Source organism: Peromyscus maniculatus, chromosome 1, assembly GCF_049852395.1.
Source record: "Peromyscus maniculatus bairdii isolate BWxNUB_F1_BW_parent chromosome 1, HU_Pman_BW_mat_3.1, whole genome shotgun sequence".
In the NCBI taxonomy this organism is placed as follows: domain Eukaryota; kingdom Metazoa; phylum Chordata; class Mammalia; order Rodentia; family Cricetidae; genus Peromyscus; species Peromyscus maniculatus.
Window position 1 is genome coordinate 10,011,347 of NC_134852.1, and position 21,721 is coordinate 10,033,067.

At 40.7% G+C, this 21,721-nt stretch overlaps 1 protein-coding gene across 11 annotated transcripts in view; it reads left to right on the top strand.

The window, feature by feature from the left end:
• Positions 1 to 3,485: 3,485 nt before the first annotated feature.
• The window catches only part of LOC121821266 (leukocyte-associated immunoglobulin-like receptor 1), a 37,691-nt gene continuing 19,455 nt past the window's right edge, over positions 3,486 to 21,721 (top strand). For 2 of the 11 annotated variants that reach the window (XM_076569154.1, XM_076569194.1), the window contains exons 1-2: positions 13,321 to 13,444; positions 15,946 to 16,079. The gene's annotated coding sequence lies outside the window, so the exon portion shown is untranslated. Of the gene's footprint in view, positions 3,555 to 8,993; positions 9,023 to 13,320; positions 13,445 to 15,945; positions 16,080 to 16,998; positions 17,082 to 21,721 lie in introns of those variants that run through there. The other 9 variants (XM_076569173.1, XM_076569199.1, XM_076569155.1 and 6 more) reach the window with 8 other exon arrangements.

The following is a 21,721-nucleotide window of genomic DNA, read 5'->3' on the forward strand; positions in this document are numbered from 1 at the left end:
ATGAGGATCAGCCTTCACTCCTTGATATTGGGCCCTCAGCTAATGCTTCCATGACAACCAATCTCCAATGGAATTAGTGTCCATGCTCCTGTGTTACAGATGGAGCAGAAAGCATAAGATGTCTTCATTAATTCCGACTATAACTAGAAGGTAATTTTCTTCGTCAATCATTAGCTCTTAGTGATGAGAAAAACTTTATGCTTAAGTGTCTCATACTCAAGTAGGGAGTCAAACAGCTTGATGTGTCTGAAGCATCCAAGACTAAGAAATTATGGCATAGTGGTGAAATAGCTTCTTTTGGATCCTTGTGAATTTATGTGATTAGATTAATGTGCACTTATAGGAGATGAGAAACACGGGAAACATGATAGTTGAACTCAGAGAAGACACTCAGCACTCTTAAGTACTTCATTTATTGTTCTCCTTCTCTTCTGTTCTTAGGATCATCTGAGAATATGAGTGCATCATAGAGCATGCCCAAACAGAAGGCAGGTGAATAAGGAAAAATCTCAGTTATGGGATGGATCCAAATAGTTGACATCTAATAATCCTCAGGTGAATTTGTTCTTCCCTACCTTATTTTGACCACAACCACAGCCTCAGAGAGCCAGGATAACACAGTGGAGAACCTCATCAGGATGAGGATGGATACCAAGGTCATTGTGTTACATGGGATTCTGCTGTTTGAGTCTTGTCACAGCCAGTGATAGCTCCAACATGCAACTGGAAGGTGAACTAGACAGACAGCAATGCATCTGTAGTTCCAGGGACTTGGAAAAATATGAGGATTCAAGATGATATGGTAAGAAAATAGAGTGCATATGTTGGGGATCTGCTCTCAAAGACCATTCCATTGACAGCATGATTTGAGTGCAAGGAAAAGGTCTTTGTGTTAAGATGAAGAGGTTTACCCTACTGAAAGTTATATGCTTACATCTGCTTGTGGACTTTTGCTTACCAATGCCTCATTTCTTCTCACTTCATGAGATGGGGGAACATCCTTCACCATCAAGAATGGTTAGGTTCTTATCTTTGTTTTTCCTCTGCTGCTTTCTCCCACTTTCATCTAAACTTTTCCAGTATTTTAAATTACCACATTCCCATCTGAATTATGATCTTCCACTTTTTTCCTGCTGAGAACAGTATTAACTCAATAACAATAATTGTAATCATAAACAAGAATCCAGAATGAGTCCCCCACCTTCCCCCTCCAGTGGGGTTGCACAGGGCTGGCTTTGGCAGAAGGCAGAGCAGCAGAAGGCCACCCCTGCCTTCTGACTCCAACCTCTCAAAGAGTGCATGGGGCCAGTGGGCACCATGACAATGAACAAATGAACAATGGGGAGGTGAGAAAGATGGAAGAGTGTAGCAGTGCTTATACAGTGGAGAGAGGTGGAACTGGAAATATGATGATGGTAAAAGGTGTGAAAGATGGATGAGGTTGATGGTAGAACAGGACATTGCCCAGTGTCGTCAGTGAAGGGGACTCTGCCTTGAGCTTATGCACACACAGACTCAGTCCCTGAACATACTGCCCAGCCTCAGGATTAGCTTCTTTGGGCAATGAGGGGTCCAAGATGGGGAAAGGCTTACTTTCTGGATTGGACCTCCTTGAAAGACCATCACGGTCTATGATGCCACGGAGGGTCATGTATGGGTCAGTGGTCCTGATCCATCCAGGGACTTTCTAGATATCTGTGGCCTGTATCACCACGCAACACCATGTGGACATTTGCAATCTGTGCCTTGACTAAGGCCATATTGATGTCCATGGTCTATGTTGCCTCCAGGGTCACATGGATGGTGCTGCAGTCTGAGACCATGATGCTATCTAGATTTCTGCTGCCACTAAGGGCCATAGTTTGGTCCAGAGTCCTACTGCCCCAGGGTCTGTGTTGATGTCTGTGTGGCCCATGTTGCCACCAGAGGCCATATAGATGACCATAGTCTGTGCTACAACCTGAAGCCATGTTGATATTTGTGGGCCAAGATGCTGTCAGGGGCCATACCAATCTGGGTGGCCTGCAGTGAAACCTGAGGCCATGGTGATATCTGGACTAGTCCTGTCACTGAGAGTCATGTCTGGATCCATGGTCCTAAAGAGGCCAGGGTCTGTGTTGACCTCCATAGCCAATGTCAATTTCTGAGCACCATGCAGATGCCCATGCTCTAATCTGCACCCTGAAGCCACGCTGATGTCTGTGGGCAGTATTACCACTGAAGGCCATATTGATATGAGTTGCCTATGATGTCACCAGAGGTCATGTTGATGTCTGTTGTCTGGGCTGCATTTGATGGCCTTGTCTGGGTCCATGGTCCTACTGCAGCTGAGTGCCATGTTTGTGGTATGTGCTGTCACTAGAAACCATGAGGAAGCCCATGATCAGAGCTAAAGATGAATGAAAAGTGCAAGGAAGCTACTTTGAGAGTGATATCAATGATTTCATATGTATAATTGAGAAAGAGGAATATGGAAGGCTTCTATGATAACCCCTATATCCCCAACCCCCCCTCCCAAATTAGTAGCCTAAAAAGGAAGTCATTAATGAAAAATCTTAAAATTATGACAGGAATGTTGAGGTCTAGCTCTCCACAATTGATGGCTTCTGGTGGAGGTGCAGATTGAGAAGTACTCAATTTTCTTTAGGGGACAGGCAATTGTGAGTTTGACCATGCTCCAATGAGTGTAGCAACAACACAAATTGGACTTGTTTTTATTATCATTATTTGGGTGGGGGGGAAGCCACAAGAGCAGGGGGACAGACTTGGAAAGACAGAGAGGTGAGTGTGATCAGAGTGTAAAGGGCAAAATTCCTAAGAGTCAATAAAAATATTAGTTTATAAAAAAGGAAGTAACACAGATGGGTCTTTTCTGCTACAGGCCTAGTTTTGGGTGCATTTGCCTCCATGTGACCAGTTACTTCGCACATCTTAACCTCTGGGCTCCATCCATAGTGTTGTCTGCTTACATTTGTCTTTTCTGTGATTTATTTTTCTGGTTTGCCTTTATTAATAAATCCACCATAAATACTATCAAAAATTACATTGTTTAAATTTTTAAGAAAAAAGTCTAGAATGAAAAATAAGTAACCTGATATGAATTATCCCATAAAGCTCTTGCTGGAAGCCTCAAATCTTTCATTTTAACATACATTCATTGTGTGATTTCTCTTAAAATGGAAAGGATTGTCATCAGCACACCAGAGTTAGAAAGAACTCACTGGTGGGACACTGTTTTCACAGCTTTGAAATCATCTTTTAAAAAACAAAATTCTTATGACATGATTCCTAATTACTTTCTACATTCCCTTTATCACTCTTTGGAAAGCATTGGCTTATTATGGGTAGATTGGAGAATAGGGAGTATGTGTATGAGTGGGCATATCCTATCTGTATGCTGTGGATATTGCTTTGTATAAACAAAATGCTGATTGGCCAGTAGCCAGGCAGGAAGTATAGGCGGGTCAAGCAGAGAAGAGAATTCTGGGAAGTGGAAGGCTGAGGCAGAGAGACACTGCCAGCTGCCGCCATGACAAGAGAGATGTAAGGTACCGGTAAGCCATGAGCCACATGGCAACTTACAGACTAATAGAAATGGGTTAATTTAAGATATAAGAACTAGTTAACAAGAAGCCTGCCTCGGCCATACAGTTTATAAGTAATATAAGTCTCTGTGTGTTTACTTGGTTGGGTCTGAGCAGCTGCAGGACTGGCAGGTGAGAGAGATTTGTCCTGTCTGTGGGCCAGGCAGGACCAGAAACTCTCCAGCTATACCTGTAGAAATCAGAGGTTTCAATTCTCTCTTCTCTTATATGGATTCCTTGGAACCAGTCCCATGTCATTAGGCTTGGCAGTAAACACTTTTATTCACAGCTTTTTTAAAATTTTATTTTATTTTACAATACTATTCAGTTCTACATAACAGCCACAGATTCCCTTGTTCTCCCTCTTCTTGCCCCCCTCCCCTTCCCCCCAGCCCAGAATGAGCTATTCACAGCTTTTTACTTTTTGTGGCTAAACTGTCTTAATTGTGGTGGTATTGTATTCCCCAAAATATTGTGCACCCTAATAAACTTATCTGGGGTCAGAGACAGAACAGCCACAATATTAAACATAAAGGTTAGGCAGTGGTAGCACACACCTTTAATCCTAGAATTCCAGAGGGAGAAATCCATGTGTTCAAGGATACAGCCAAGCATGGTGACTCACTCATTTAATCCCAGAAAGCGAGCCTGTAATCCCAGGGAGTGATGGTAGAAAGCAGAAAGGTATATAAGGCATGAGGACCAGAAACTAGAAGCATTTGGCTGGTTAAGACTTCAGGCTTTCAAGCAGCAGTTCCGCTGCGATTCATTCTGGATGAGGACTCAGAGGCATCCAGTCTGAGGAAACAGGATCAGCCGAGGTTCCTGTGAGGTGAGGTAGCTGTGGCTTGCCTGCTTCTCTGATTTTCCAGCTTCAGCCCAATACCTGGCTACAGGTTTGATTTTATTAATAAGACTCTCTAAGATTCATGATACACTTAATGCCAAATTTAATATCACATTTTTTGAAGTTCAAACGTGATAGATAAAGCTGGTGATAGACAAAGACATAGTGTCATGGACTTTCATTCTCACTTGTGGTCAGTCAGAACTCCCACAGGGCTGACAAAGGTAGAGAGTTCAAAGGTAGAAAACTGGAGAAGGTCCTGGAATGTGAGTATCTGACCTCACATTGAGACAATCACAGTCCTCATCATTCCTACCAAGAGTCTGCAGGTTGTCAAGGTAACAGAATCCTAGGACATAATTGTTCTTGTGGATTACTAACGTACCAACAAGAGTCTGGAGACCATAGACATGACAGAATCCTGGGTCATGATCTCTTAGCTTTTAATTCTAGCATCTGGAAGGCAGAAATAGGCAGACGTTTATGAGCTCAAAGCCAGGTTGGATTGCATACACATGCAGAAGCCAGAGAAGGACATTTTGTAACTCTTTTTTGTTAGTTTTCACCTAATTCAGTGAGACAAGGTCTCTCTGTAGGGTGAAAAGAGCCAAGGAAAATCACTGTCACTGACTAGAATCAAGACCTGGGCCAATGAAAAACACCCTGACATGTCTTAACCACAGGACCAAGGCTTGAAATCCCACCAATCCCTGAGATTGCCCCAGAGTCAGGTTGCAGAATCCCACCAATCCTTGAACACAGAATCCCACCAATCCCTGAGATTCCTTAGCATGGAATCCCACCAATCCTTGAGCTTGCCCCAAAACCAGGCTACAAAATCTACCAAGCTACCTTGGAAATCTGCCCCCCACCAAGTCCAAGAAACCCTACATAAGCTCTGTACCCTTTTCAGTTTGCTTTTATTTCCCACCCTAGAGGCAGTCATCCTCCTGGATTTTTTCCTCCTGGATAAACAAATCTCTTGAGTGAGGTTTGTTGTGCAGTGTGACACTTCCACAGGAGCAGAGCCTAGCTGTAACAGCTTTTAAGGGAGCCAGAGCCAGGTAGAACTGTAACACTTTTCCTGGGTAAACTTTGCCCTAGGGGAGCAGAGCTGTAGCACTTCCCGGGACCTGAGCAGAGCTGTAGGATTTCTCAGGAGAGGAACAGAGCAGAGCTGTAACAACTTAAATGGGGAAACCAACCCCTGATTTAGCAGGGTTGTTAAACTTGCATTTCCTCAGAGCAGAGCTGTAAGCTGCTACACTTATAGGGAACCTTTCCATCTGAGCTGCAAAGCTCACATTTGGTTCCCCCTTCCTTCTCTCTTCTCCCATCTTTGCTCTGGAGTTGCCCATCATCCCATAGCTCCTCTAGGCCCTTGTGACATTTGCAACCCAATTCCTGATCCTTTCCTGTGGATGAGACCATCCTATAGAGATCAGTTTTTTTCTTTGCCTTCTGGCCTTTACAAAGCCCTGGTACCAGGTGCTGAGCCAGTCCTCTGGTTTAGGCAGACTAAATCCCTGAGCCCCACTGAGTGTGGTTTCACATATGGTGATGATACACTTAGTGGCTTGGTCCTTGTTTGGTCCTCTTTGAATCCTGGGAATGTCTGTGACTATAGGCTGCAATGACATTTCCCCTCTTTCATGGCGTCTTCCATACTATCTCAATCCCCTCGGGATGCTTCTTAGAAAATGTCCAGCCTGTACACCTGGCACCTGACCTTGAGGAACCTAAATTTATTTGTTTCTGCAATCAAATTTGGCATCAATATTCCTTACAATCAATCCAAATGCCTAGCTAATGGTACCCTAGGCCCTAACATTATTTGGAATCTTTACAGCTAATGTGAGTAATCAGAAAAATTGAAAGTATCCCTATTCTGTACATTCAAGCTATATCTTTTCTCTACTTCTATCCAAATTTGTTTTGTTTCTAGCCTTATGAACATATGCACTGTGTAAATGTCCAAAGTTACTATTGCTGTATTTTTTTTTATGGTGGAATTTAATGTAATTTAATTCAGACATTAAAATAATGAGTTTGAAAAGTGACTCATACCACAGGACACTGTTTAATACATGATACTAAGTTTTGAAAACAGGATGTAGAATTTACCTGGAAAACTGAGGTTTGGGTAAAACATATTTGCACATGTACATTAAGAAAAAAGATACAACAATGTGCCAACAATGATTGTACTGGGATGCTGAAATAATTGGGGATTTTTGTATTCTTTTTTTTTATATATATATATTTTTTTGGTTTTTTTATTATTATTATTATTATTATTTTACAACACCATTCAGTTATTGCTGTATTTTTTGAAAGAGAGAATGGACATGCAGTTGGGGGAGTAGGAAGGTGAGGAGGATCTGGGAAGAGTTGCAGAAGGGAAAAGAATATGATCAAAACATATTGCATGAAGAAATTCAATAAATTTTTAAAGAAAAAAAATTTTTTAACTCCTGAGATGTGGCATTTGCTGATTACTGAATTCAATTTCTTCTTGGCCAACCTTCCAGTTCCAATAGAACATCACATGTGGAGTTAGGAGATGACACACAAAAAAATAATGATCTACAGTTTCATCCATTTTGGTTCAATTGTATAATTTCATTCTGTATAGCTGGGTAAAACTCCTTATGACAAATTTTCTTTGTTTATCCATTGATAAATATCTAGGCTGATACCCTATATTCATTAATGTGACTAGCACCACAGTAAACATGGATGTGCAACTATCTCTACAGTAGGCCGGCTTTGAGTGGTATAGCTAGTTCAATAGGTCACGCTATTTTTAATCTTCTGAGGAACCTTCATGGAGGTTTCATTGCGGTTGCAGCAGTTCACATCACAGCTACAGGGCACATGTTTCATTTCCTCAAATCCTGACCAGTATTGTCTACTGTTTCTTTTTTCAACAGCAACCATTGTGACTGGGACAAGATGTATCTATGACTATGATCCTTTACTGTCCCCTACCTAGTACAAGTCTTTTCACAACAGCAGCCAGCTGACATCTGAGTTTTCTTAAACATTTCTCATCCACATCAAGATGAGATTCCAGAATATATTCATGTGCCAATGACCCTGAGAAATGGGGCCCCAGGATCCCAATTGAGTTTCACTTCTCAGAACTGCTGAGTAACTTCCCCCACATCTGTCCTGCCCTGTGCACAGGCTTCAACACCCTCCTTTTGCTTCATGGCTTCAACCCAAAGACTTAGCTCATTTGCACTGTTACTGAGTCTTTTGATTTTTGTAAGTTATCATACAGAGTAATGGGTTTTATTGTGGCATCATTAGACATATATGTCATTACACTTGGTTTTCACCTCATTTCACAGTTCACATAAGGTTGCTCCCTTTCTTCACCCTTTGATTCACTTCTATATTATCCCATTAAGTGTATTCTCTTACCTTCTCTATTTCCTGCCTCTCTTTCTAGTTACATTCTCTATAAATACACAAATACAGAAATGTATACACATATACATAATTTTATATTTAGACTCTGGATATATGTGGCATTGGAATTCTAAATCTGGTTTATTACCATTTACATAATGATTTTTCAGTTACACCCATGTCCCTAAGGTATCAGTGCATGTCCTTGTTTTTATAATTATTTTTATTAGTTCTTAGAGAATTTCCTACAGTGAGTTTTGACTCCCCCAAATCCTCCCAGATCCACCCCGTTTTCTTTCTACCCAATTAAATAACCTATCCCCCATCTCTACCTCTTAGATCCAATTTGCATTGCTTATGTATTCATGGACATGAGGCCTTTCACTGGTGTGCACTTAGTGTTATACATGTGGGTGGTAAACCTACACTCTTAAAAAAGGCTATTGTTCGCCCAAAATATCAGTTTTCAATAGCTGCTATGCTAGGGGTAGGGTGTTATTTCCATCTTCTATCTCCATGCTATGATATGGTCTGGACTGAGGTTACATGGGGGTTGTGCATGCTGTCACAAACACATTGTGTTCATATGTGTAGCTTCCCTGTTGTGCCTTAAGGATACTGTTTCCTTTAGTCACTCACCACCTCTGGCTCTTTCGCTATTCCCAAACCCCTCTTCTGCAATGACCCTCGAGCCTTAGGAGGTGGGTGCTCTTACATATTTCATTTAGAGATGAGCATTCCAGAGTCCCTTATTTTCTGGAAAATGGCCAGTTGTGGATCTCTATGTTAATCATTTTCTACTGCAAATTGAAGTAGTTCTGATGAGGACTTAAAGATTGATGGGCATAAGGATAAGCCATTAGTATTCAGTTTAATATCATGTCCATTTAGCCTAATAATAATTATGGGTTCTCCCCTAGGGTCTGTGACCTATCTAGCTACCAATTCTTAGCTCGACCATGGTGTCAATATGGGCTTCACCTTGTGGAGTGGGTCTTCAATCCAATCATAGAGTAGGTGGCGACTCTGCCATTATTGTACCAGACAGCACACACTGTCAAGAGGGTCATGATTGTATTTCAGTGCTCACAATTCTGTAGGATTGAAGATTCCTTTCCTCTTTGGCAGAATGCAAAATGCCTTCTAGAGCTCTCAGCATCTATGAAGCTTCTAGGTCAGTACCAGTTTAATAATTCCATGTTCTGTGAAATCAAGTATATAGTCCTTAGCAATAGGGTCTTATTGTCATGTTCTGGAGGATAATCCATAGCATTGGTATGGTCTGTAATATTTGGGGGTTATTGGGACATACTGGCCAACAACTCTGAAAAAGGAAATTATTTTCAAGGATTGGTCTTTTTATTTGTTAGCCTTTGGTGTTTAGTGGTGTCACTGTTCCTTTAAGGAGTTTAATTATTTTTAGGTACATTTTAATTATTGTGATACGTGTGTATATTTGAGAAAACGTCTATGGTAGCACAAAGGTTTCCATGTGGGGTTTTGGCTTCTAAAATTAATTTTATTCTGTATTTTTATTTGTGATAGTAATTAATGTTAAGAAAACAATTTTGCAAAGCATTAATTATTTGAATCTTAATGACATTATTTCCCATTGCTGAGGAACTTCCAATTCAAATGCTATGGTATCCTTTTAATTTTTATTTTTTCCTTTTATTGAAAATAGATTCTCTTTTCATAAAACATATTATAATAGTTTTCCCTCCCTATACTCCTCCCAGTTCCATACCACCTCCCCTGCCCTCTGTATCCATTCCCTTTCTGTCTCTCATTAGAAAAAAAGACAGGCTTCTAAGAGATAACAACCAAACACAACAAAATAAAATTTAGTAAGATAAGGAAAAAAATCATATCAAAGTTAGACAGGAAACCCAACAGAAGGAAAAGAGTCCAAAGGGCAGGCATGAGAGTCAGAAACCCACTGATTTTCATACTCAAAAGCACTATAAAAACAATAAGCTAAATGTTATAATGTATAGGCATAGGACCTGGTGCAGAACCATGTAGGCCCTGTGCCTGCTTCTTCAGTCTCTGTGAGTTCATCTTGCCTTGCCTAGTTGATTCAGACGGCCGTGTTCTCCTGGTGTCCTCCTCCATCTCTAGTTCTTACACTCCTTTCACCTCTTCTTTTGCAGGTTTCATTTAGTTCTGAGGAGAGAGATTTAATGAAATCTCTCTATTTAGACTCTCTCTCCATGTGTTATCTGGCTGTGGGTCTCTACATCTGTTTCCATCTGCTGCAGGAGGAAGCGTCTCTGACGATGACTGAATAAGGCACTGGTTTGTGAATATAAGAGACAATTATTAGGATTAACTTATACTTTTTTTTTTCTTTTAGACAAGAAATGTTTGATTTTACTCTAATCCTCTAGGCTGTCTAGTCTCTGGTTCTCGGTCACCAAAGAAGTGTTTGGTATGGGTTCTATCTTATGGAGTGGACCTTAAGTCAAATCAGACATTGGTTGGCTACTTCAACAAGTTCTGTACCACCACTTTCCTAGCATATCTTAGAACAAAAGCAAATTGTAGGACAAAGGCTTTGTGGCTGGGTTGGTGATTACTTTTCTCTATAAGTAGGCAGCAGAATACCCTCCCACACCAAAGGCACTGGAATGTAGGAGTGAAGGCTCTATGTAGGCACCGGATAGACGTCTCCATTTGCAAGGAGTTGTGTGGGGTTTGTGTTCATCAGTGAGTTTGTGCTGTGTGTTTGCAGAGAGCAAACTGTTGTCTTAGTAACAGTCTGGGTTGTTTGAGGATTTTCATGTAACCTCCTTGGCCAACAATTCAATTGAATGAAACCCAGTCCCACTATTAGAAACCTTGTTTGGTAACATGAGATGGCCAGTTGAGACTTCATGTCCTCCATTATTAGGAGACCTCATTAGGATGACCTTCATATATTTTAGGAATTTCTACTCCAGTAGTGTTCCATATCATCCCTCAAATACCCCTGGATTACAGTTGTTTCTTGCTGCATTGTGTCTACCTTATCTCCTCTTCTCCACCCAACCTGATCCCCTAGTTCCTATCTTTACTTGCCCCTATTCTACCCATAAAGATTGTTCTATTTTTCCCACCCAGGGAGATCTTGTGTCTACCTTTCTCCATACTTTACCTTTCTAGGCCTACAGATTTGATATTGGTTATCATTAACTTAATGGCTAATATCGACATATAAGTGAATCATAATATGTTTATCTTTCTGGATCTAGGGTACCTCATTTGGGATGATTTGTTTTCTAGTTCCATCCATTTGCCTGCAAGTTTCATTTCTTTTTGACAACTGAACTTCATTGTGTAAACATATGTTTTCTTTTTCCATTCTTCAGTTGAGGGACTTCTAGGTATTTCCACGTCTCTGGCTATTATGAATAAAGCAGCATTGAACATGGTTGAGCAAGTGTCCTTGTGGTATGCCATGTACGGTAGTTTGAATGGACTTGGACCCCATAAGTTCATAGGGAGTGGCACTATTAGAAGGTGTGGCCTTTTTGGAAGACATATGGTTTTGGAGGAGGCTGGATGATATATGCCTTTATCCAGACATTGAGGCTAGAAGCATACCTCTAATCTGGACCACACCTTCTGGGAAGTGTGTCACTGTGGAGATGGGCTTTGGGGTCTTTTTCTCAAGCTTCACTTAGTGTGACTGTCTGTTGACTTTCTGTTGCCTCTGAGTCCTTTAAGGTGTAAGGACTCTTGGCTCCAGCACTATGCCTGCCTGCATGCTGCCATGCAGCCTGGAATAATGGACTAAGCCTCTGGACTGTGAGCATCCTCAATTAAACGTCTTCTTAATAAGAGTTGCTATGGCCATGGTGTCTCCTTACAGCAATAAAAACTTAACTAAGGCACCATGTGCATTTGTCAAATGCCTTTAGAGTTATTTATCATTCACTATATTCTCTCCTCTACTCTGCCTTCCCACCCTCTACCCAATTGAAACCTTCCTTTTTCATTAATCCCCTTTAAGCTTTTATACCACTATTTTATATCTTCTATCTCAAAGCCCCTCCTCCATGGCACCTTACAAATTTCCTGACCCCTAAGTATATTGAAAATGAAAAAGATATATCTGAAGATTCAAAGCTAGCAGTCACAAATAAAAGAGAATATGTGATCTTTATTCTTGTGTTTGTGTGTTTGGGTTATTTTTCCAGGTTTATCCATTCACCAGCAAATTCAACTTTCCTAATAGCTGGATAATATTCTGTGTGTATATATATATATATATATATATATATATATATATATATATATATATTACATTTTCTTTTTTTAAAGTTATTCATTTTTATTTATTTTACAATACTATTCAGTTCTACATAATAGCCACAGATTCCCTTGTTCTCTCCCTTCCCGCCCCCCTCCCCTTCCCCCCAGCCCACCCCCCATTCCTACCTCCTCCAGATCAAGGTCTCCCTCGAGGACTGGGATTGACCTGATAGAATCAGTCCAGGCAGGTCCAGTCACCTCCTCCCAGATTGAGCCAAGCGTCCCTGCATAAGTCCCAGGTTTCAAACAGCTAACTCATACAACGAGCCCAGGACCTGGTACCACTGCCTAGATGCCTCCCAAACAGATCAAGCCAATCAACTGTCTCACCTATTCAGAGGGCCTGATCCAGTTGGGGGCCCCTCAGCCTCTGGTGATGGGATGGCCAAACACCCTAATAATTGTGCCATAAACCACATCCAAGGACTGAGGAATCTAGATGCAGACATCCACGGCTAGGCCCCTGGTGGAGTGCTGGGAGTCTAATTAGTGAGAAAGAGGATAGTCTATATGAGCGAGAATTGTTGAAACCAAGGTTGGATAAAGCACAGGGACAAATAACCAAATGAATGGAAACATATATTGCATTTTCATTAGCCTGACATCTAAACTGTTTTCATTTCCTGGGTATTATTATTAAGAGAGGCAATGAATAAATAAACTAAAAATAGATCTATTGTGGAATCCACTCTTGGGTATATAATGATATTTTATTTTTTTGACTGCATAAAATTCCATTTTGTACATGCACTGAATTTTCTTTATGATTAATTGGAGGGCATTTATACTTCTTTTATTTCCCATCTTTTGTGAATACTGCAGCAATAAAATGGATGTGTAGCTAGCTTTCTGGTATGTTGAATTAGAGTCCTTCCAGTGTGTACCAGAAGTGCTATTTCTAGGTCAAATGTTTTTTCTTCTTTCAGTTATTTGAGAAATGTCCATACATAGTAGCTGCATGTGTTTATATTACCACCAAAAGCACATAAGAGTTCTACTTTTCCTACTTCCGTACTGGCATTTGATGTCATGTTTTCCGTGATAGTGGTTCTCTTTTTGTAGTTACATTTTGACAGTTTCAGACATATATACAATGTGTTGTTTTTAGATTCACCTTCCCCTACTCCATTGTGTCCCCCATTACTTTAATCCATTCTTCTTTCTACCTACTCCTGCAGAAGATCTACCCATTGAGAAAATGACTGCCTTCCTCTCTATCGACCATTAACAGTCCACTAGTTATTCAGTGAGAGATTCAGGCTTGTGGACACCTCCAGTATCTATGCTGGAACATAGGAGGGTGGGTATCCACAGTTTCTGCATGTTCATGGTTACATAAGTGTTATCACATCTTGACTGTCTTCAGCTCTTAAATTCATTCCCCTCTAACCATTGTGATACTTCCTGGGCTTTTGCAGAGGAACTGGTGCACAGAAGCTAATCTCTATAGATAGCAATGTTTAATGGAAGGTTGCATTTCTTGTTAAAGTGACATATGGTATAGATTCTGACTGGACTGCAATGGAATCTCAAAGGAGTTTCATTTCCCATGTTTCTGTCCACAGCCTGTCTTCTCAGAAACATGGCACAATCTCTTGGTGACTTACATGTCAGGTCATCCAATTCTTTTTTTTTAAGTTTCACTCAAAATTTTTTATTAAATTTATGCTCAATACCACTTTGTAATATCCAAATCTTTTATTTGGATATTAGGGCAATTTGTCCCTCACATAAGAGACTTGGATGTATTCCTTTTTTAATTCTGGGGAATATTTTTTATGACTTAATTGTTCGTTGATTCTCCAGGAATTTCACATCACAAAACCCAACCCTGGTCACCGTGCAGGCCCTTCATATCTTTTGTCAACCCTGTAGAACTCCCCACAAGGAAAAAACAAACCAATTTAAAACAAAATGAAAAAAAACCCCACTCCTCCATTTTCCAACACCTCTTCATCCATCCTAGTTGCATTCAGTGCTGTGGGGTGTCAAATAGTATACCCTTTAGTCCAATTACCCCATCCACAATATGCTCATTGCTATTGGTTATTGGTCTAGTTCAAGGTCTCTGGCACACTGTCATCACTGGACCATCACTGGACCCTCTTGGATATCCTGCTGTTGCCCTGAGTCAAGAAGATCCTGAGCCTATCATTCCATAAGACCAGTCTCTTCACACACTCCAGTAGGGCATAGATAGGGTAGATGTTAGGGTGGGCCAACTCAAGGCCCAGGATATGGATCTGAGTGGTAACTGACCTGCTTTGTCTGGGACACTAGGACTAACCCCTTCAGGTGAGGGGCAGAATCAGCTTTCCTAAGCCCAAGTCATCAGGGTCAGCTCTCCCATGCAGCCATGATGAGGGGTGGGGCCATCTTTCCCAAGTATGAGGACCCAGCTCTCCCATGTGGGGTAGGATCAGCTCTCCTGCTGCAGTGTCCAGTGAGGGCCAGAGAAAGCTATCCTAGAGCCAGTGAGGAACAGGCCTGGCTCACCACAGTTCTTGATTTCAACACCTATGTTTCCTATCACCTTCTGTGGCAACATGAGCCATAGACATCATCACAGACTCCAGCTGCACTAGGCACATGGGCCTAGACATGGCCCTTAGCTGCAGCCTGGGTTCAGACATCTCATGGCACTCAGATCTCTATGGTCCCAGTTGCAGCATAACCCTCAAATCATCACCTGGTCTCAAGTGAAGGCTCAGAACTGGGGCATTTGCATGGCTTTTAGTGGTATCAGGAGCCACAGATATTAACCAAGACTCTAGATGCAGTGAGAACACAGTCTCACACATGACCCTGCACTGCAGCCCAGGCTTGGACATCACCATAGGCATGGTCTCCTCCCACCTTATATTCCTTTCTCTGCCCAGTCATTTCACTTCCTGCCTCAACCTCCCTAGTGCTGGGATTAAAGGCATGTGACTCCCAACAATTGGGATTGAACTTGTGAGCCATCACTGCCTGACTCTGTTTCTCTTTTAGACTGGATTAATCTCAGGTAGCCCAGGGTGGCTTTGAACTCACAGATATCCATATGCCTCAGTCTCCCGCTTGTTAGCATTAAATCTGTATGTACCAATCCCTGGCCTCTATGGCTGACTAGTAGCTTAGATCCCCTCTCTGATCTTCAGACAAGTTTTACTTGTTAGATCACAAATAAAATATCACCAAATTTCACCTTTTTAATCTAAAATTTAAAAAAAGGTTATAACTAATATAAGAAAAACTATATGCAATAATTGCAATAACTACATACAATATATACAGGCAATAATTATATCAATAATGCCTAATCCATTATGTTTTTGATATTGTTTTTTTTATCTGGGTCAGTTGGTGCTCAGATGGAGTCAGTATATCACAGCTGGAGTTAACAATATAATCCCCTATAAAACTCTATTAAATATTTCTTTATTAATAAAATGAAAAGCAAATGTACTTTGTGTCAGTCAGATTGGCAGACTTCAGGCCAACACAGGGAAACAGACTCACCCCACACACAGGTTACAGAAAAACCAGAAACACTAAGCCACATAGAGACTGATGACCCAGGAAGAGAAGTGTAGTTATTCAAATCTGAGTTAACTTTTGGACAAATTCCTCTAGAAGAAGCCTTTGATTCCTTCCCCTTTAAAAAATCACCTATCTTTTATTACCTCAACTTGTCCATAAGCACAGTAACCACTTTCACCCCATCCTCTCCCAATCCCTGCCACCGCTCCCCATTGCCCTCTCTCCCCTACAAATTTCATTCTTACGTTTATGTCCATTCGTTTTGTGTTCAACTCCCAGAGTTTAACCAGGACCATCTGTGTGAGTTTTGTATCAAACTACCCACTGGAATCCGGCAAACTCAGCAGTGTTTACGCAACCGAAGAAAATGACCCTACCTCTTCCACAGTGAGTCAACAACCAATTGTTCAGCAGTAAGTAGTAAGGGACAGTGAGCTCCTCTCTTTCCATGCACGATCGTTGACAGAGTCCACCTTGTGCAGGCACAGTGTGGTTCACTTCAGTAACTACAAGTTTACAATTGTAATGGTTGCTCAGTTATCCCTGTATTTAATGTGACAGGTCAGAATATTGATGACTCTGAGTTTATCACTAATGTGTTTAACTGGGGTAGACTTCATGAGAAATTACCAGTAGTCAGAACATGTCTGGTAAAATACTGTTAGATTCTCCTCCCATTCTAGGCACATAATGAAAAAATGATAAAAGTTCAAGGTCAGGCACATGCTAACTTCTCTGAATTGGTCACAATCAATGTGTATATAACTCAAAACTTCATAGTCTTCCTCATATACATACCAACACACCTCAACATGATGAAGGCTATATATAAAACAAACCTATAGTCAAAATTGTACAGACACAGTGACCAAAGAATTGAATAGGTGGACAGGAAATAAGCTGATTCACATATAGCCACCTAAATTTTGATTAACATATCAAATGTACTTTGGAGGACAAAACAAACTATTTAACTAATGATGCTGTGGAAACAGATTTCCACATGTTGAAAAGTAAAACCAGATCCATGCCTCTCACCTTACACATGAATAAATTCAAAATGCATCCAATACCTTACCTTAATGTAAGATCTGAAACTGCTTGATAAAATATTTAGGGTTTCAAATACAGTGATGAGAAGAGGTAAAGAAGGCACATATTTACTCTTTTAAACCTGAGAGTTTGGGATGGCAATTTGTATTTTTTTCTAGCAGCTATGATGGTGCGGTATTGTTACTTTTTTCATTGTTGTTACAAAATAATGTGAAACAAGTTAAGGAACTACAGTTCACCATGGCTAGGAATACAAAGTTCTGGTCATGTTGTATCCACAGTCTGGAAGGTGAGAGAGAACACAAAATTTGGCTGGTCTGCAAAATTCATTTTCTGTGACTCACTTTCACAAGCAAGCCATGGTGAGTAAGCAGTGATCTCAGTGGAGATATAACTGGGGCCCTAGTGACCACATCCTACTCATGTGTCAATTTTGGTCAGTTCTATCTGATGTGCTAAAGAGGAAATGTGTCCTTCTAAATGGCTATGGCAAAATTTATATGTCAGGCCTTTCTAGATGTAGGACAACTACCCATACACATCAGAACCACTGGATAACTTGGAGACTACAGAAAGAATATTATGGGGGTAGATAGAGAATAACCTGAAAACCTGAATTCTTTCTCATGGTAGCATGAGAAGGTGAGTCTTCCACAGACCAACTGATGGTAACAGGAAACTGTGTGAGTCAAGACATGCAATTCCTTAAGTTGCTCCACAACTTAAAATCCCTCTCAAAACAACACCGTGTTGCCTTTATAGATTTTTTTATTAAGAAATTATTACCAGTGGGAAAATGATATGGCTTTGTAGGTAGAATCCTTGCCTAGCAAGCACAGTACCCTGGATTGTATACTCAACACTCCATAGAGCCAAGTTTGGTGATGTATGCCTGTAATTGTTAACTAATAAGGTAGACGCAAAAGGATGGAGATTAAAGATGACTTTCAGCTATATAGTGAGTACAAGGCAACCCCGGGACACCTGAGAATCTCCCAAATATATTAATTGACACCTGATTAGGGAATTCACTCTATGCCCTGTAGCTTGGTCAATGGTATATTAAACATGGTGACATTATTCATATGTTAAATACTGTGTCATTTGTAGTACAGTAATAAAATATTTCATCTCTTCACTTTCTAAAATCAAAGACTACTACAGCCAAACATTGTACCTTTCAAAATTACTTGTTATGAGTACTTTCTTCACATGTTTTCGCTGTTCCATTCTGGTCCATTTTACCATGCCACTTAAGTCATTTTGAGTGAATTTTACAACTTAGTAGTTTTATATATTTTAGAAGTCTTGGGATACAGATGAAAGCACTACATTCTAAAAAAAACAAAAAAACAAAAAGTATAAACACAAAGATGGAGACATAGCTCAGATGCATGACTGATTGCTTAGCATACACATTCTTTGGATGGGCCATGTACATGGAGGTGCACATCTGTAGTTCCAGCACTTAAGACTTTGAGTGAAGAATCACAAGTACATTGGCATCCTAGCCTATCCTGTGAATATGAGACTATGCCTGAAAACAAAGAAAAAACAAAAAAGAAATCAACCAGTGTCGAAAGACAGTGTAAAAATTTGCCCTTGAATCCACTCTCTACCCTTAGTTTTTTCCTTTTATTATTATTATTATTATGATTATTATTATTTATTTTATAATACTATTCAGTTCTACATAATAGCCACAGATTCCCTTGTTCTCTCCCTTCCTGCCCCCTCCCCTTCCCCCCAGCACACCTCCCATTCCCTAAGTTGTTTTTTATTGTCAGTATCTTATCATAGCAAGAGAAATGAAACTAGAATAGAGAAAAAATAAATCATCCTATGTAGAAAAATCCCTGCATCAAAATCCAGATCAAGGGTATTGAGAGAGGCAACATCCTTCCCTACTTCCCTCTAATTGTGGAAGTGTGTGGCAGATACCATTAGCTTTGCAGAGGTTTGTGCTGGCTCTTGGGATTTGTGGAATGTCTTCCTTTGGTGATACCTAGACACACAGTGTGCTAAGTTTCCACAGTCAGCAAAGTTTGTAAAGGGTCAAAGTTAAGATTAGGTTGCTGCTGTGGACTCCCATGATTTCATGCCCATTTGGTGGTAGAGGCCACTAGAGGTGGACCATTGAAGGTTATAGCCTGGTCTCATTTCCAGCCAGGATCCCATTCCTGATCCACCAAGATGTGAACAAGATACACTGAAAGTTCCAGCTACACAGACCTTCAAATGAGTCCTCAACTTCAGGCACTGAGCTTGTGATGGGCAACTGATGAATCTTGGCTGGTTGATTTCTAAGAAATGAGATTCTCATATCTAAGTCACTCTACAGGGGGAAGTGACTTGCCCAGGTCACAGAGGCTGTGGGAGACTAAAGAGAGGAGGAACTTACCATAAAGCCTGACCTTACAGCCAGTGTTCTGTAGACCTTCTAACATCTCAGTAAGCACATTTTCACTGAACATCTGTTGGAATGGTGGAATTGACAGCAGTGACTACTGTCCATACTGGGAAGGATGCGAGGTGGTGGTTGTTGGTTGTGAGCAGTCAATGTGGTACAGTAGCCACAGATGCAGCCAGACTAGTTCTGACAAAACCAAGCATATTTTTATAAGACCCAGCAATCTTGAACCAAGCTGTAGGGTCAAAGATATTGAAAAGCTATGCCTATATAAAAATATCTGCTCAAGGACATGAAGAAAAATTTACATCACTGAGTGAAAGTAACCAGTACCAAAAGACCACATATAGTCTCATTAAAACTGCAATATGTTCTGAGGAAGGCAAAACTCATGGAAGCAGAAAGTACCTGGGGCTATAGCATGGAAGAGGAGCATTTACCTGGTATATGTGAAACACTGGATTCTGTGATAGTTCATTTTCATTGTCCATTTGATGGAATTTAGGAACACCATGGAAACATACCTATAGTTTGTCTAAAAAAAATGTTTTCAGAAAGGTTTAGCAGAATAGGAAAGACCCATGTGAATGTTGGTGCCTCCATCCTATGGATGAGGTCCCCTCACTAAATTAAAAGGGGAAAGCAAGCTGATCACCATCATTTACTTCTCTCAGCATCTTGACTGGAGATATATGACCAGCTGCCTCACTTTTTAATGATATAGCATTTCTGCCATGATGGGCTGTACCCTGTAGCTGTAAGTCAAAACCAAATCTTTCTTAGGTTGCTCTTGTCAGGTAATTTCTCACAACAAAGAGAAAAGTAAAGAAGACAAATGCCCTCTTCAGAAGCACACACACACACACACACACACACACACACACACACACACACACACGTGTACACGCACATGCACACACACACACACACACACACACACACACTGTTGGAAGTTTTCCTGTGTCTCACCTGGTACACAGCTGCTCAGATCCAAATAAACACACAGAAGCTTATATTAATTAGGAACTGTATGGTCATTAGCTCAGGCTTATTACTGACTAGCTCTTACACTTAAATTAACCCATAAATCTTATTTATGTTTAACCATGTGGCTTGGTACCTTTTCTCAGTTTTACCTTGTCATCTTGCTTCCTCTGTGTCTGGCTGGCAACTCCTGACTCAGCCTTCCTCTTCCCAGAATTCTCCTTGTCTGCTTATTCCGCCTATACTTCTTTGCCTGGCTACTGGCCAATCAGCATTTTATTTATCAACCAATCAGAACAACACACATTCACAGCATACAAAATGGCATTCCCCCCACATACACACTGGAGGAGGTGAGAAAAAGATACAGAGAGACAGAAAGAGATACAGAGAGACTGGGAGACAACATACACACAGAGAAATAAAAGGGTCATTGTTCTGGAATATTATTTTAGGATGTGTTACATTTGTTTATGCTGTGGCACATTTGTTTTAATGATGCAAAGATGTGTTGCATTCCCTTGTGTTGAATTTGTTTTACTCTGTGAATCTGTGTTACCTTCCCTGTCTAAAACAATGTTCGGTCTAATAAAGAGCTGAACAGCCGATAGGAAGTCAGGAAATTGGATAGGCACGGATTGCAGCCAGAGAGAATAAATGGAAGGAGAGAGAACCAAGGATCAAGAAAAGAAGGGGTCAGCCACCAAGCTACAGAACCAGCAATGCAGAAAGAAAGAAGTAAAAGTTATACAGAAAAAGAGAAAATTAAAAGGGCAGAGGCAAAAGATAGATGGGATAATTTAATTTAACAAAAAAGAGCTGGCTAGACACAAGCCAAGCTAAGGAAGGGCTTAATAAGAAATAATGTCTCCATGTGTATTTGTTTGGGCTGGGTGGCAGGCCACCCAAAAGAACAAAGAGTGAAAGTGCAAAAAGAGTAACAAACAAACAAACAACACATCATAGATGCTTTAAGGGACAGCAAAGCTAATCATCTGTATGGTTCTATAATGGCCAGCACATGTCACTAGACATTTTCCCACTCACAGAGCACACAATTCAGTGTAAAGTAAAGATCCTGGATGGCAGCAATGTGTCCTTGCAGGTTTATCAGTTGGAGCAATTATACTACTCTGATGGCACAGACAAGCTCAAGGAGTACACTCGAGACTCTCATTAACGTCTGGTTAGTTTTGCTGTGAGTCTCGAGTTTCTATTGAAATATATATTCTTTTTTAAGAACTGAGTCATATGAGCCATCTGAGTTTGGTGTCTGGTGGTAGATATTAGTCGGATGGGTGGGACCTGTAAAACTGCAGGCATTTTATGAAACACTTCTCAATGTGGTGTGGTCAGAGGTGATAAGAGTCACATAAAAGGGAAGTGGATGCTTCTGTTCCTGTACAAAATCAGCAGAGGAAAGCACAGCATACTTCCTTGCCTATGGCTGTTCAGAGCACCATTTCTTATATGCCCGCCTGTTATGTTGGGTCTCAAGAGTTTTAAAAAAAAAAAACAGCTTCGAGAGCCATCCTAGTGAAGTTAGTACCAGTTGGAGCCTTTGTGTGGTGGCAACCAGTTCCTGGGCGTGTGTGGGAGGAGGTGTGA